At 45.2% G+C, this 17,097-nt stretch overlaps 1 long non-coding RNA gene across 1 annotated transcript in view; it reads right to left on the bottom strand.

Annotated features, from left to right (window-relative positions):
• Positions 1-17,097, bottom strand: part of LOC308464136 — a 46,951-nt gene that overhangs the window by 16,798 nt on the left and 13,056 nt on the right. The gene's annotated exons all lie outside the window — the stretch shown is intronic.

The following is a 17,097-nucleotide window of genomic DNA, read 5'->3' as shown; positions in this document are numbered from 1 at the left end:
GAGACCAACTAAGAACAAACTTAGTTGGTATCTAAGGTGCTACTGGACAATTTTACACACACACACACACACACACACACACATATATTCCTCTTTCAATGAGTCTCTTTAAGATGAGATTTTTCTCAGTCTCCTTCTGTATTGGAATTGTTTCTAAGATGTTTTTAAAGATTTTAAAGAGTTTTCTTTTTTTAAAAAAGGTTTCTGAAGATGTTTCTAAAGTTATTTTTGTTGCTTTATTACCTGTTTGCTGCCATGAGCTCCTTTGGGAGGAAGAGTAGGATATAAATTCAATAAACAAGCAAACAAATAACCCCCTGCCCTTAACCACTTTATTTCTAAACTAAAAAGCCCCAGACATTGTAAGCTTTCCTCACAGGAGAATCAGCTCAGCCCTCAGATCTTTTTGGCGGACCTTCTCTGCACTTTTTCCAGCTCTACAATATCCTTTGTGAGATGTGGCAGGCAAAAGTATAGCCACATTGCATTCCAAGTGTTTGCTTGCACAGTATCATAAATTTGAACAAAGGTATCCCACCAACAGAGACTCATGGAGAGTCGAAACCCACCAACAGCAATTATATTTTCAGTTGCTTTCCTAATGATCCATAACATGGAGCACACATTTGCTCATAGCAGCCCATATTCCGGGTCTGTGTTTTCAACAAGCCACCACAATTACCCCAAGGTCTCATTCCTGGCCAGTAGAAATAGAAGATAGTTTCAAGCTGAATCTATCAAATAACACACCTTCCAAAACAATATGTGAACAGCCACCCTTCAAAATTCACATTTATCCAAAATTTGCAAGTTCAAATTACCCAACTTCAGAACACCAACCTATGTCTACAAATATGTATATATTAAGGAAAGTATGAACAAAACTTTGTATCTAAGTGAATATAGCATATAAAAATGCATTATATATGGGGAAAATGTTTCCAAAGATGGGCTCATTAGTCAGAACTGCATATAAAAATTATTTAGTATTTTATTTAATTAATTAAGTTGTATACTGCCCTTCATCCAAAGATCACTGGGCAGTTCACAACATAACCAATAACCCTTCCTTCCCACAAACATATTTAATCAGGCAAAGGCCTGTTTATAGAGAAACGCTTTTGCCTGGTGTCTTAACATGTGTACAGGGACGCGGGTGGCGCTGTGGGTAAAACTTCAGCGCCTAGGACTTGCCGATCGCATGGTCGGCGGTTCGAATCCCCGCGGCAGGGTGCGCTCCCGTCGTTCGGTCCCAGCGCCTGCCAACCTAGCAGTTCGAAAGCACCTCCGGGTGCAAGTAGATAAATAGGGACCGCTTACCAGCGGGAAGGTAAACGGCGTTCCGTGTGCTGCGCTGGCTCGCCAGATGCAGCTTGTCACGCTGGCCATGTGACCCGGAAGTGTCTGCGGACAGCGCTGGCTCCCGGCCTATAGAGTGAGATGAGCGCACAACCCTAGAGTCTGGCAAGACTGGCCCGTACGGGCAGGGGTACCTTTACCTTTACTTAACATGTGTAATAGAAGGCTTCAGGCGAGCCTCCCTGGGGAGAGCATTCCACAAAGAGGGAGCCACTGCAGGAAAGGCCCATTCTTGTGTTGCCACCCTCCAAATCTCTAGATGGGGCAAAAGAAGGCCTCAGGTGATGATCGCAGGGTCCAGATTGATTCGTAATGGGAGAGACAGTCTTTACGAGAAATTTGCAGTGAAATGCTGATTAATTTTCATTAGATTTTTTTTTAACGCAGATTGCTTGTAAATGTGGAGAACTTAATTTAATAGTGTAAAAATGAGAAAGTGAGGGAAGCAAAATTAACAAATCCATCCACTGCTGCTGGTTAGTCACCATCAGTTCTTACTCCATAATCTTATCTGCAAAATTAGGATTGTTTTACCCTGGTGTGCATCATTTTACACTTACTTTCATTGAACCACATTTTCTATTTGTTTGTTTGATAGTTTAAGTAGTTAGATTATTTTCTGATATTGTCGCCACCCACCTACGTTTCATAGTAATTATAGGCACATTAAAACACCAGAATCAACCAGGGGGGAAACAATCAATAGCAAGCATAAAATCAGCTTGTTATTGATCAGCTGTCAGAGGCGACTGCTTCACTCTGCCTAATGGTAAAGCTAGTCCTAAAGTTTGGATCTTTGCACACACAGCCCTCCTGTCTTATTTTTTTTTTAACCAGGCCAGGAGCTGCTGAAATTATCCCATGTTTCTGGCCAGATTGAAGAACAACCTTTTTCTGCATTCACCATGAGGTGATATTGGTTCCCCTCGCCTCATCAGGACTGTATATGTCCAAATGTTTCCTCTTAAAAGACAAACTTAGCAGCTGTGAAACATTAAGGGCGAGGTGATCCGAGCTTAACTGGCGGAAGCAGAGGATTTTTACAATATCTTAGGAGCGCGAGGGGGGAAGCCAACAGGATATGGAAGAAGATGGTCTCTCCCATGTGTGAACTATCTAAAGCCCCTAGACGAGCCAAGTCCTGAGAACAGAAAAGCAGAATCAAGCACTGAGTTGGGGGGGGGGGAGAGAACATACTAAGTCAGTGTGGTACAGTGGTTAGAGTATCGGACTAGGACCTGGGAAACCAGGGTTCAAATCCCTACTCAGCCATGAAACTTATCTGGGTGACCTTGAGTCCGTTTATGTCTCTTAACCTAACTTACCTCACAGGACTGTTGTGTGATTAAAACAGGAGGGAAATATCTACACATACCGACTTCAGTTCCTTGGAGGAAAGGTGTGATATAAATGAATAAATAAACAATACAACTTACCAGTTTATTTTATCAACATAAATCTGACGGGGGCTCCCACCCCACAACAATAGTAAAGGACCGCAGACAGTTAAGTCCAGTCACAGCTGACTCTGGGGTTGCGGCGCTCATCTTGCTTTACTGGCCGAGGGAGCCAACGTTTTGTCCGCAGAGTTTTCCCGTGTCATGTAGCCAGCATGACTAAATGTTTTTGCCTGAATATGTCCTTGAACTCTGATGATGTCCCTTGCACATATGGATAAGTGTGTAGAAACTAGTCTGGAGAAGTGGATATAGAAAAATTTTTCTTCCTCTCTCATAACATTAGAAGTTGTGAGCATTGAATGAGGCTGAATGTTGGAGGATTCAGGACACATAAAAGAAAGCACAGCACATGGTTAAACTATGGAACTATGGATATAGGACAACCCGAATGCTGCAATTATCATCAGAGGCCCTTCTTCGTGGACCTCCTCCATGAGACTTCTGGAGGGTGGCAACACAAGAACGGGCCTTTTCTGCAGCAGCTCCCCACTTGTGGAATGCTCTCCCCAGGTAGGTTCGGCTGGCACCTTCGTTATACAACCTTGGGTGCCAGGAAAAGAAGTTTTCCATTTTAACCAGGACTTTGGCTGATTAACAGTCTATGTTAAATGTGTTTGTGGGAGCATGGTTATTGCTTTGGTTTGTTCTTGTTCTTACTATATACTTTATGGCTTTATTCTGAATTTGTATGCTGTGAACCACCCTGAGATCTCTGGATGAAGGGCAGTATACAAATTTAATAAATAATAGTCATAGTCATACTAAAACAGTAAAATAGTAATGGCCAGTGTGAGAGCAGAATAATGGACCAGATGGGCCCCTGGCCATAGCTGTCAACCTTCTCTTTTTTTGTGGGAAATTCCCTTATTCCAGCGCCATTTCCCGCTGCTATCCCGCATTATTAGATATCCCGTAGACTGTCCCCAGGACAGTTGAGGCTGCTGATCCCTTCTTTTCGAGGCTGCTGATCCCTTATTTTCAAATCTGAAAGTTGACAGCTATGCCCCTGGCCTGATCTGACAGGCTCTTCTTATGTTCTTACTATACAAAGATTAAAATTTGCATTCATTGCTCCACCCACTTTTGCCTCTGTCCCCATCCACTACTGGCATGTGGCCCTCAGGAGGTTCCCAGAAGGAAACATGGCCCTTGGGCTGAAATAGTGTTCCCCACACCTGGTTTAAATAATGCAGAGCTAGATAAACCAATTGTCTGACTCAGTATAAGGCAGCTTCCTCTCTTCCGAGGTTCATCCAGTAACACCGATTACTGCGTCAAAATTCCCCCTCCCTCTGATACTCGCACACACACGCACACACACAAACACCAACCCAGCCAAGGATCAAACTCCCTTTGACACCTCCCATAGGCTGAGACAGGCTTAATGTGTGTGCAATTTCACACTCTGACTAATCTACGCACTGGGCAAACTAATCCCCGTAATAACCGGCAGATTTAGTTGTAAATCAGGCCATCGATCCAGAAAGTCCCCAAATGGCTCGGTGGCTAAAAATACTTTATACTTGGGAGAGAGAGGAAACAACTCACACACATGGCCTGAATGTGTGCAAGAGATTTTTATTTTTATTATTCCACTGGTAGATTTTTAGCCAAAGCCGTTTGCAAAAATCTTGTTAATCCTTTATTTCCCTCGCAGAAAATCACAACCCAGAATTATTGAGAGGGTCGAAAATCCCACTCAGGCACCCCCTCGAAAGCAGCTCATTGCCACAAGCAAGCTGCTTCTCTCTCCCTGCCCCCCCCTTCCCTCCATTGGCCTTAGCTGCAGCAGTGGCACAGGATGTTCACAAGCATCACAACTGCTTGAAGAGGAAAGTTCAGACACTAAATGCTGACAATAACAGAGGTAAATCTGCGGGTGGGGACACGTCATAGTAGAAGGGAATATAAGCTGTGCAAGAATGGGAAGCAGAAAACTGGGTGCTCTGAAGAAGCAGAGAGGCGGGAGGCTATTTGGAATCAAGATGGTGGGCTGAACCTTTCAAAATTGTGCTAGCAGGGTTGCCCTACGTCCGGAACTTCCCAAAAATTGCTGGAACATCCATGAAAATCTGGACGTAGGGCAGCCCATGTTGGTAGTGTAGATTTCATTAAAAATAGCTCAAAAACTCAACAATTTTGGGCATAACTAAAAAAAGTCAACAACTTTGTCTGTCCCCCCGGAAAAATAACCCCACAAACCCTATGTGCTGGTCTTAACCAAATTCTGCATGTTGGTTCCTGAGATCAAGGAGCAACTTTTCATCGATGTTTGGATACAATTGGGTGTCATTTTGAATCTGTACCTCTTTGAAACTGCACCAATAGCTTTCCTATGTGGCAAAATATTAACATATGCATATTACAGGCCATTCCAACGTGTGCATTTTTAGTTACTTGGTGCAACTGCATTATGTACTTGAGATTTAATATGGTTCAATGAAAAGTAATAAAAAATATAGGAAATGCACTGATTTTAACTACCAATTTCAAAACCACGTGGAATTTGTTTGTTTTAATTCCCAAGCAGCACCAGGTATGAGGCTGCTAGTAAATGACTAAAGAATAATATATAATATCTCTTTCTAGCTATTTATTTATCTATTTATATAATCAGGTTTGCTCAATAATAATAATAAGAAACTTTTATTTCTATCCTGCCCTCCCCAGCCGAAGCCAGGCTCAGGGTGGCTAACATCAAATATACAACATTAGTATAAAATCAAACAATAATTAAATTACCTCCTAAAAACAGCTCAAAATCAAATTTAATTAGATGGCTTTCCACAGGGTTAGGGTTGGGAACAATCTTATGTGTATGTGTATGTGTGTGTAAAAATCCAGGAAGGACATAATACAAGTCTAGCACTTTTCATTCCTTCTGCCTCCAGCCCTTACCCCCTACGCTTTATTTTAGCAGAATAATAAACAACACCTAGCAGTATAATATTTTCTCTAACTTCCACTTACTGAGAAGACTAAGAAGAAGCCTGGCTGCTGCTGAGCTTGACTGCTGAAAAATAAAAGGTAGGCCCAAAACCCACCACCACGATCCCACGGAATGAAAGTGAGCCTCTCATTGGTCGAGGCAAATGAAATGGAAGGCACAATGCACCTGACTGGGCAGAACTGCCGCCCAAATTCTTAAGGAGCTCCTCTGATTGGATACTGCTCATGAGGCAACAGTAGGGCAGCAGAGGATTAATGGGAGAGCAAAGGAGCCCTCCGGCCTTACTTGACATTCTCCTGCCTATTTATTTATTTCATAAAATTGTATACACAACTTGATAGTTAAAACACACACACACCTTGAAGTGGTTTACAAAAGATAAAACAGTGAAATCAATAACAACCATACTTTAAAACACTTTTAAAAGTTAAAAGACTAAAACCGGACTAAAATTACCTCAGTTTCCTAAGCAGCTTGTCTAAGCAATAATGTTGCTTTTGTAAACTCTGTTGGGGTTTAATTTCTATCAAGCGTTATATGAATTTTGTGGGGGGAAATAATGAAATAAAACGTTTTTTCTCCCTTGGGAACTGCTCCGCATCCATCTAGCTCAGTACTGTCTACTCTGACTGGCAGCAGCTCTCCCTATGGTTTCAGACAGAGTCCTTTTCCTAGTCCTACCTGGAGATACTGAGAGTTGAACCTGCAACCTTCAAGGTGGGCTGCAAGGGTCTGAAATAAATATATCAGGCTTCTAGAGCTGCTGCTTCTTCCTTGAGCCCAACCATGTCATCACTGAGGGCAGTCAATAGCCTTTTAATCTATATGTGCAGATGATCTATGGCTGTAATATGTGAGTGTATATGAGCAACCAACCACCTGCTTCCCAACCCATGATCCTGAGTGCTGGCAAGCTACATGAGGCCCATATGAATCCAGTCCAGGGGTCCCATCTGGAAGCCCCACTGATATAACACAGAGGGGCTTGTTCCCAAGGGAGCTGGTGCAAGGTTTGTTTTGCAGACCGCTTTGTATTTCATTGCTTCAAAAAGCCAAGCGGTTTACAAATCCCAACACAAAGAAGTCAAATATAAGAAACACAAGATAGATTCATAACCAGACAATACTCCTGCTGCGACTAATCCACATCATCACAATTCTACATTTTAAGCAACATCATTGAATAGAAATCTCTTAATATTGCACCGTTTGTGTTTGTTTCAGGCAGTTGGTGGCTCCCGAGGAGCCGTTTGAAAGAGTTGGCCACTCCTGACATTCACCGAAAGCGCCCAAATTTGCAGACAAGCTTGCTGGGCGCTGGCGCCCAGTGCATGACTGACAGGGAATGAATGAATGACAGGGAATGAAGCTTTGGGAATGAAGCTCTCTGGCAACTGGAAGATAGGGAGAGCCCTGTGGCCTTTGATGAGAACAAAGGGGTCATTGGCAAAGGGCTGTTGAGTGGCCTTATCGGTCCTCCCCCAGCTATGATTCAATGGATAATAGCATCCTCCACCTCTCCGCACTTGTCTATCAGAGGTCCACTGATTACAAAGGCATGAGATTGCAATTCCTCCTCCTTTGATTAGCCAGCTCTTGGCCTAAAGGTGCATGATAACCCTAGCTCCGGAAGGCTCTTCAGACTCCTCTGGAGAAGCTTATCAAGGAGACAAAATGCTCCTCATACATGTATGCCCAATACTCAAGAGATTTGCAAGGGCTTAGGCCCCTCTCCGCCGCCGCCACCACCACCACCACCCTACCCTGAAGATCGCAATAACAGCCTTCTTCATTATGAGAGCAGGTCAAGGATGGGGCTCCTAGATTGCAAGCATAGAGGTTAGAGAAAACTTCGAATAAAGATTTGGTGGGAAAATTAATGTTAAGTGGTAGCAGTACTGATACTACTAGTAATAAGTGTTGAGTAGTGGTTTTTAATGTGAGCAGTTTTAAATTGATACTGAAAATAAAATTTGGTAAGCATTCTGGTTAGAGCTGTTATTTTTTTTAATTCCTGGGTTGCCAGGTAAATGTAAATTAGTGGTAGTGTTGTTGCTGCTAAATGGCATAAAAATGGGTAGTGTTAAATAGTTTTAATTTTTTCATTTGTATTGTGGGGAAGATCATGGGTACAAACAGGTCATCTGCACACATAAGGCATGTTCACCTGTTACACTGAACACAAGTACAAGCTGTTTCCACACATGTACAAGCATTTATGAGAAAGAGTACACACTTGTTGATTTGTGCAGACTCAACCGTTGTGTTCCCAGGAGCATTGACTGTACATTTGTTGAATGTTTCGTGTGAATGGTTGCAAGTTTGTGCAGTTCAAATGTCTGTATACACAGATTGTACACTCGTTTAACATAATGTGTGAACACCATAACAGTCTTCCTTACTAAGGTGAGATGCACTGTATTTCTAGCAGGACAGGTCATGGGAAAGAGGGGTGGTGTGGTGAGGAGAGTCCTGAAAGCTGGATGAAGAGGTTTGGAGAATACATTTTGTCCCCGGGCCTGAGATTCCCTACCCCTGATCTATACATATAGATTAGCGCACATACATTTCATGCACATCATCTGTGCCTTATTTTTAGGGATGCATTTCCTCTTCCCTCCCTGTCCCTTTTCCCTTGTGTGCTGCGCAGCGATCCTGCTTGCTGTCCTGGCTTATGGGATAGCCGCGCACAGCCTCTCCCAGGCAGCGGGATGAAGGCTCCCCTTGCCCGGGAGAGGCTGCGCGCGGCTAAGCAAGAAGCCAGGGCAGCCAGTGGGATCCCTGCCCAGGAGAGGCTGCGTGCAGCTAAGGCTCCCCCAAGAGCCGCGCTCCCTTTAAAGAGTGCACGGAGTGTGTGTGTGGCTCTTGGGGGCTTTTCCCTGAGGAGGGAGAAGGGCAGCACACACGCTCCACGCAGCTCTTTAAAGGGCGCTGAGCAGAGCCTCCCGCCTGCATTCGCTCCATAAGACGCACACACATTTCCCCTTACTTTTTAGGAGGGGAAAAGTGTGTCTTATAGACGTGTGTGTGTGTGTGTGTGTGTGTGTGTGTGTGTGTGTGTTGTAAGTCTCTGGGCAGGAACTGCCTTCTTTTACTTTATTGTATGTGACTCTATGAGCCTTTGTGGCTGAAGAATGGGGTACAAATACTCTAAATAAATTAAATAAAATAAATTTCCTCCTTTTCGGTGATGCATAAGCAGCCAACCTGGTTTTAAGAGGCTTTGAGCTACAGGAACAATCAGATGCCACCCAGGCAGCCTACTATGCCATGTAACTGTAGCATGGGGTGGGGAGGGAAAACTGATTATTCTACCTGATCTCCCCTCTGTGAACTGAAATGTCTTTGTGTTTGCTGGTGTGTGTGTGTTTTCCTGGAACACTCAGACACGGAGTTGGAGGCTGTGAACACATGTACTTTCCGGACTCTGGGGTGAGCTTGGTGTTTTCGTAAATGCAGCTGAGGGCCTTCCTTTGATCTCCTTGATTCATGCCTAGGTTTGGCCTGGAAACCTGGTCCAGATGCTGCGTCCACTCCTTCGCTTGACTACTGGTGGGTGGCTTCAAGATTTCTCTGCGATGACACACACATGCAGAGGGAGAGTGGAAAGCGAGGCGGCTGGCTTCCAGGCTCCGTTTCAAACACATTTCCCCTGCAAGCGGCTTGGAGAGTCGCCCGCGGACCTCTCAGCGCTTTTGATACAGCAGGCCAAGTTTGGAGTTGGATGCCTCAAGACAGGCCCAGCGCGGCTCATCGTAACCACCCGTGCTTTGCAAAAAGTTTGGCTCGCCTGCATTTAGCCATCTGTGTGCATCAGGTGCCAATCTTCTCCCAGGAGAAGGGAGGCCCTACTTTGCATGCTAAACAGCGGCAAATGCGCTAGAGGCCCCATCCCAGTCTTATCTCATGCCTTGCATGCAGAAGGGTCCAAATTCAATCCCCAGCATCTCTAGGTAAGACCAGGAATGCTCCCTGTCTGAAACCCTGGATAGCTGCTGCTGGCCAGTGTAGACAATACTGAGCTCGACAAATGGTCTGACTCACTCAAAGTAATCTCCCTCTGTTCCTGTGTAATGGCCTTGTTGGGGAGAGGGTTCTTTTCAGATGCTTAAGGGTATTACTGGTGGCAGAACTTGCAAGTCTGAAATTTCAGCAGCGCCCCATGCAATGCCAAATTTTGGCACCACCCCACACCTCCCACCTTCCATTCCACATCACAGTTGAGGCACGCCGAGGCTCCATGCCCAGTGCAACCGGACCAGTCGCGCTCCCTTAAATCCACCTCGGGTATTATTTCAAAATGTAGTAAGCCAACTCTGCTGCTTAAGACTAGTGCTGGTGGGGGGGGAGTGTCTCTGGTGGGGGATGTCTGCTGAGTGTGATTCTGGACCTCTGACCCAAAGTTGACTCTTGGAGACCATGGCTATCTCTCTTCCCTTTGTAGGCATCAGAGCGCTAGCTGTGAGGCCTCCCTCCCAAGTTCACTTCATCTGCATCTCCTCTGCCGCATTCTCTTGACTATTCAAGATGTCAACTTCTCGGTGTCAAGGGGCTCCCCACTATCAGGTCCCTCCCCCTCCCCCCTTCCCCGGCTCCTCATGAAGGGGCCTCTCTGATACTTGACCAGCCATGTAAGAGCACTGAGGATGGCAGCCAAGGCATCTTGGTGGAGTGCGAAATTCACCCCTGGTCAGAAGGCCAACACAAGGCCCGGCCAACACTTGCCTCCACTTCAGACTCCGAGATAGGGATGAAGAGGCAAGCAGGCCTCGGCTTGGCCCTGTGTACTTGAGGGTCACCCCTGTAAAGTGTGGCACACTTTGAAGCACCGGGAGAAGGAATTCTGTCACAGGGAGAGCCAGCACTGGAAATATAACCAGGGCAGTACAATGGGAAGGAGGTTCTTCTGGGCCCAGATTGACTCTTCCTGCTGGGGAAAGGCAAATCTATCGATTTTGGGTTATCTCCATTTCTTCTTTTGGCACTCTTCAATTCACCTCTACACATGTGATTTTTATTTACCTATTCACTTGTCGCATTTATATCCTGACTTTTCCATGCTACTTCCTCATTTACTCTCCACAACAACCCCGTGAGGTAGGTCAGGCAGTGACAGGGCCCAAATCACCCAACCAAGCTTTTTGGCTGAGTGGGAATTTGAACCCTGGTCTCCCAGCATGGCAACCACCATACCACATTGACTTTTTAAAAGCCCTTCAAGAAAATTCATCAGTCAGAATTTCAGTGCTAATTTCTGTGTGCGATTTTGCCTAATATACACATTTTCGCAGAGCAAATATAATGCAGTTTTAAAATGCTGTTGCATTTTTGTGAACACTGTCCCCTGTCATATCCCCTTGTGTGCACATTATTTGGCTGGAGAACTGCATTGCAAAATTCGGAGGATTTGTGAATTTCAAAAGATGGTTGCGTTTCGGGTCTCACATTGTTTTGGAATTTAGGTGGTTTCACCTTTAAATGCAAACCCAAACAAATTTCTTTCCCCCATCCCTAATGACCAGGGGCCAAATGCCTCTCTCTCTGGCCCTTGGAACACTTTCCAGGCCACACCCCCTCCCACAAGCCACACCCTCCTCAAGTGATTTTGTGTCAAACCAAGAGGATTCCTAGAAGGAGGGCAAAGAGGCATCTATGTATATTTGTTTATAGAAACCTCTGACTTTTGCACAGCTGGAATGTAACCTAGAATCATAGAATTGTGGAGCTGGCTGGGATCCCTAAGGGTCATCCAGCCCAACCCTCTGCAAGGCATGATAGATGGACATCTAACCTTTGCATAAAGACCTCCAAGGAAGGAGAGTCCTGCTGTACAAAGATATTATAGGCGGGTGCCCTAAGACAGGTACGCTAAGAAAGCCAACCTAATAATTCAAAAAGTAGATCCCTGCTGCCAATCTAAAACACACCGTTTGAGAAAGGAAGTAATGAACTGGGGAACTGAAGAGGTGATGAGGAATGGGGATGTGAGTAAACATTGTTACGAGGAGCAGGAGACATTCATTGAGAGAACTCTGTAGAACGATTGGGGGGAGACGGGGGGGGAGTAAAATATGTTTATGTAGCGGGTGGAATCGAAGAGAAGACGGGACTAAAGCAATCGAAAACAGCCTGGGATAGGAAGTTACTGAGGACTAGCGTGGTGCCATGGACCAGGAAACGGAAAACAGAGTTCGAATCCCCAGTTCTGTCACTTACACATAGGGATATAATTCGTGCTTTTAAAAACCTCAGTTCTAAAGCCTGATTTTAAAGAAGAAGAAAACCTGAACAGGAAGTCAACCGAGCTCTCCTTCGAATTAAGGACTCCTTTTTTTTTGAGCTGAAATCCGTCTTTGCCAAGTTGTAAGATAAGCCTCTGGAAACGAAGGGATGGTACTCCCTGGGTATTAAAAAAAAATAATACTTCGACTTGTCCTAGAGCCGTGAAAACAGTTGGAACGAACAGTTCATACTTGGGGCCGGGGGCCTTTTTGTTTTTTAAAGAAGAGGAGACAGGGGTTTTGAAAGTGTTTGCAAACTTACCTGGGAGTAAAGCCCCTCTACACAGAGCTTTCTTTTCCAGCAAGCACACATCGGATTGCGCGAGGGAGTTCTATTACTTACTGATTTTTAATTATGTCTTTACAATTAAATAATTGATTTGTCTCCTCCTAAATGCCAATGTAGGCATTCTTTACTGAAGGGGGGGGGGTCTTCTTCTCCGCCGCGATCTGAAAGCTGGGGAGTCCAGAGATATCCAGCCTGGATAACCGAAGGGAGGAGTCACATAAAAAAAAAAAGTTTAAATAATTTCAGAATTATTCTAATTGTAACAGGAAATCAAACCATTTATTCGACTCTATGTAAACTCCACTTCAGAGATCAAGGCGATGGAGGGAGGAAGAGAAGCGGCGACGATTCCCGATTGTGTGTGAAACGCTCACACGCACGTGGGTGTCTAAAACACACCAGCGTTAAAAATTCACACAGACTGGGTATCTTCTCAAGGCTAGAGACAGGCTGCGTACATACCATACGTTTAAAATACATTTACACCCACCCGGCCACCCAAATAATCCTGGGAACTGCAGTTTTTCCCCCTGAGGCACAATTCCCAGCGCCCATAACAAACTACAGTTCCCAGCATTCTTTGGTCGGAGGGCGCTTTTTATTATAGGTTGTGGCGCAAAAGCGCCCAGAAACTGATTTATTTCTATCTTGTTGCTGGGATGACCTTCTGAGCTTCAGTATTCATCGCGGACAGACAGGAGAAATCATATAAATCTTTGACCCACCCTTTCCCCCTGTTTGTTTCCTATGATTTCTTTAAATATCATATTAAAATCATTATATTGCCTTCGTGTTACGCCGCCTTTTAACACACGTGTCCCGCACGGCGGTGTACATAACCGTTAAAGGAATGCTACACTTTGTAAAGACGGTATCTGCTCCATGTGTTTTGGCGTTATCACAAGTCCTGACGGTTCGAGGAGCTGGACTGCGCTATAGGTGAGCAAACAGAAAGGAGATCTCCGCCCCGAGGAAGCTTCCAATCACCTTTACAGCAGAAGGCGAGAGGTTCTACTGTATATGAGAGGCAAAGGTGTTTATCTCGCCTTTATCTGCACTTTCTCCCCTCTTCTCTAGGACCAAAAAGGCATTCAAATATTGCAATACATGTTTAAATACATCACACATCATCAGGCTCCCCTTTGTGTCGATAATCAAACTGGCCTCCCTTAAAGGGTTTTTGGGAGGGTCATTGGGGGGGAAAGGAAGCGCTTGAAAAGTCTTTTATCAACCACATTTGGGCCACGACATTCCCTGCCCCCTCCACCGCGCGCCTTTTAACACTTTTGGCATCCGGTTTATTTCAATGGGATGTTGCGCGCATGCGTAACCCCCCCCCCGCGCCAATGGGCGTTTTAATGAGTCCAAGGTCATCGTGCCCATTGTTTTCAATGGGTCTGCTCTAAGTAGGACATTTCATGGAGTGGTGTGTGCATGTTTCATTTAAAATATATGGGTTCTATCCAACTAAGCTTTACTCAGAGCAAACCCACTGAAATGAGTGGATCCAAGTTCGTCGCGTCCATTTTATTTCAAGGGGGTAAGCAGAACTTTTAAGTCTGAAGCAACTCTAAAGCTACAATCCTGTGCACACTTGATTGGGAGTAAGCGCCATTAAAGTCAGTGGCTGCGTAAAGGCGCATAGGACAGGTCTGTAAAAAGTGTGCTTAGAATTTGGCTGGATTGTTTCCTGCCTTAATTAATAAATAATAATAATAATAAATGCAATCAGTATTTATTTCGCACATCTTATAATTGTGTGCCACCAATTCATAAAAGGCAGGGAGCTCCCTTCAGAGAGGGAGACGCAGGCCTCTTCGCGGCTCAAGTTCTCGCCGCCCTGCGAAATTAGCTCTCTGCCCCAAGGAGGTCACAGACTAGAGTCTCCGACCAGGGCCGCCTCTCCACTCAGAATGACAGCTCCAGCAACTGGCTGCTAAAGGAGATTGGAAAGGACGCGGGCAGGGGACGTTTATCTCCAACTTTCCCTATGAGGTTTACATGCAATTTTCCCTTGACAATCAGGGGAAATGTGTTTATAAAGTTGTTAAACTCTGGATAAACTTCAGGGGAAGTTTGATTGGGGGCGGAGGACCCGTCTCTTTTTCTTGGCGTGTTGTTATTTTCCAGAAAGCTGGATTACTGGAAATATTTTTCTTTTAAAGACGGAAAGAAATCTAAACAGTCTTTAAAAGGTGGGAGGGAGGGGAAAGAGAGTGAGAAACTTGGGAAATTGAAACGAGGAGGAGAGAAAATATCCCCAAAGGCTGGCTCGAGCGGCCTTCACGCACTGGAGAACAAACCGGCGTAGAAATAAACTCACATGTCCGTCGGATTAAGCTTTTTTATGCCGCAAGCCTTTTGCGCAAAACGATGCGCATGTTTCCTCGGAAGCCCCATTGAATCCAAGCGATTCTGCCTTAATTACAGTATTTGAATTCTTGTTTAAACTCTCCCTTTCACTTTCATCTCCCCCCCCCCTTTTAACTCTTCTTCCTCTTCTCTCCCCCTCCCTGCAGACTCTTAGAATATTTTCCCAACGTGGTAAATATAACTACGGGCTATTTTTACGTGTGTGTTGTGGAGGGAGGGGGTTGTGTTTCTAGAAAGTATGTTAGGCCCCTCCCATTTAACGTAATTGACGCTTATAATTCTCGGTGCGCATAGCTAAAAACGCCTGCTCTCTTTTTCTTCTTCTTCTTGTTTTAGTCATTCATGTCCACAAGCCACTTACTTGCGCAATGGCCACCCTGAAATCTTGCGGTTTATTTACTTTGCCTCGAAGTGATTTGCCACTTGTAGCCCCAAAGGAGCCTAGATGCTCTTCTGACCCCAGCTGCAGTAGACCTTCAAAGCGATATCCTGCCACTGGCAGTTCTTAAGAGACCCATGTGCCCAGGATAAAGGTAAAGGTAAAAGGACCCCTGACCATTAGGTCCCGTCGTGGCGGACTCTGGGGTTGCGGCACTCATCTCGCTTTATTGGCCGAGGGAGCCGGCATACAGCTGCCAAGTCATGTGGCCAGCAAGACTAAGCCGCTTCTGGCGAACCAGAGCAGCACACAGAAACGCGTTTACCTTCCCACCAGAGCGATACCTATTTATCTACTTGCACTTTGAAGTGCTTTCCAACTGCTAGGTTGGCAGGAGCTGGACCGAGCAACAGGCGCTCACCCCGTAGTGGGTATTCAAACCACTGACCTTCTGATCGGCAAGTCCTAGGCTCTGTGGTTTAACCCACAGCGCCACCCGCGTCCCAAATTCACTGGGAAGAGGGATTGACTGATAAACCACCCTGGGAATTGTAGCTGGTTGAGGGGAACAGGAGTCTCCTCACAACTCTCAGCATCCTTAACAAACTATAGTTTGCAGCATTCTGGGGGAGCCCTGGCTGTTTTAAATCATATTATGCCGCTTTAAATATCCCATTCAGATGGGGCCTGTGTCTGCTTCCCGGCTCCTTTCATAGAATCATAGAATTGCAGAGTTAGAAAGGACCACGAGGGTCGCCTAGTCCAAGCTCCTACAAAAAGTATCTTCGGAACCAGGCATGGGACAACCTGTGATCCGCCAGATGATGCAAAACTACAACTCCCATAATCCTTGGCCATAGAGGCTGATGGGAATTGGAGTTCATCAACATGGGGGGGTGAGGATGAGAAGGCTTTCCTCATCCCTGTCTATGCAGAACTAAGTCCTATCTACTGGAATTCAGTGGGACTGAAGCCCAGATAACCCCACTTACCTGCGAGTAAGCACCACTGAAGTCATGTGGGTTTCCTTCTGCGTAGACAAGGTGGTGTTCTCAGTTGGTGTGGTTCTGATGCGCAGTAGCCCATCCTGATGTCTTGAAATAATTTCAGAGTTGTTGGTGTCCGTTTCCCTCCCCCCCATCCAAATTCCAGCGTTTATTTGAGGGTTTTTAAAGGGAGGAGATTGCCCAGACTATTTGTTCTGCAATCAATAATCCTTTATTTATACAGCATCGTCAATGCACATGTTTCACTTGTTTATTCAGAAGTATGGAGGTTTTTTTTTTTTTTAATAACACCTTTCATTCGTATTCCCGGGGCTGTTTACAAAAGGACAGAACAATTAAAGTCTACATTAAAAATAAAATGTAAAACCTATATGCTAAAAGTCAGGAAAAATTTTATTATTATTATTTTGGGCTCTTAGTTCCTCATGTTATCGTTTAGGTGATCCTCCTGGAGAACTTTGCTTGTATGGGCCTCCTCCTCATCATCACCATTGCATAAAACAGTAGGATTACAAATCCATCTGAAAATACTTCTTTTTAAAAAAGTGTATGACAGAAGCCTACATTTCTACCCCACTCTTCCTCCAGAGAGCTCAAGGTGACGAACACGGCTTTCATCCCCTCCACAACAACCCTGTGAGGTAGGTTAGGCTGCCAGACTGTGACTAATCCAAGGGTACTCAGTGACAATTAGACAGTGGGCTCCAAGAGAAACTCCTTTGGGACTGTTTTCCGCCTCTGGGGTGCCATAATGGAGCGCCCCACCCCACGTTCTGCTTGTGACCTGTTCATCTCAGATGGCCCCAGGGCACATCGACTGATCCACATAGATCTGAGAAGCGTTAACATATTATTTCTACAGATATCGGACGGGGGCTCAACAGCCCGCTTCTCTGCCAACAAGACTCGCTAAGTGAGCCGGGACAAATCCCCTGTAACTGTAGATAGGGAGAGCGGTCTGTCCTTCTGTGTGTCTCGCTTGCAATTTTATTCGATAAT

The sequence above is a fragment of the Podarcis pityusensis genome, assembly GCF_964106645.2.
Source record: "Podarcis pityusensis genome assembly, chromosome: 15".
Taxonomy (NCBI): domain Eukaryota; kingdom Metazoa; phylum Chordata; class Lepidosauria; order Squamata; family Lacertidae; genus Podarcis; species Podarcis pityusensis.
The sequence above is the reverse complement of the archived record's forward strand: the minus strand, read 5'-3'. Positions and strand labels throughout refer to the sequence as shown.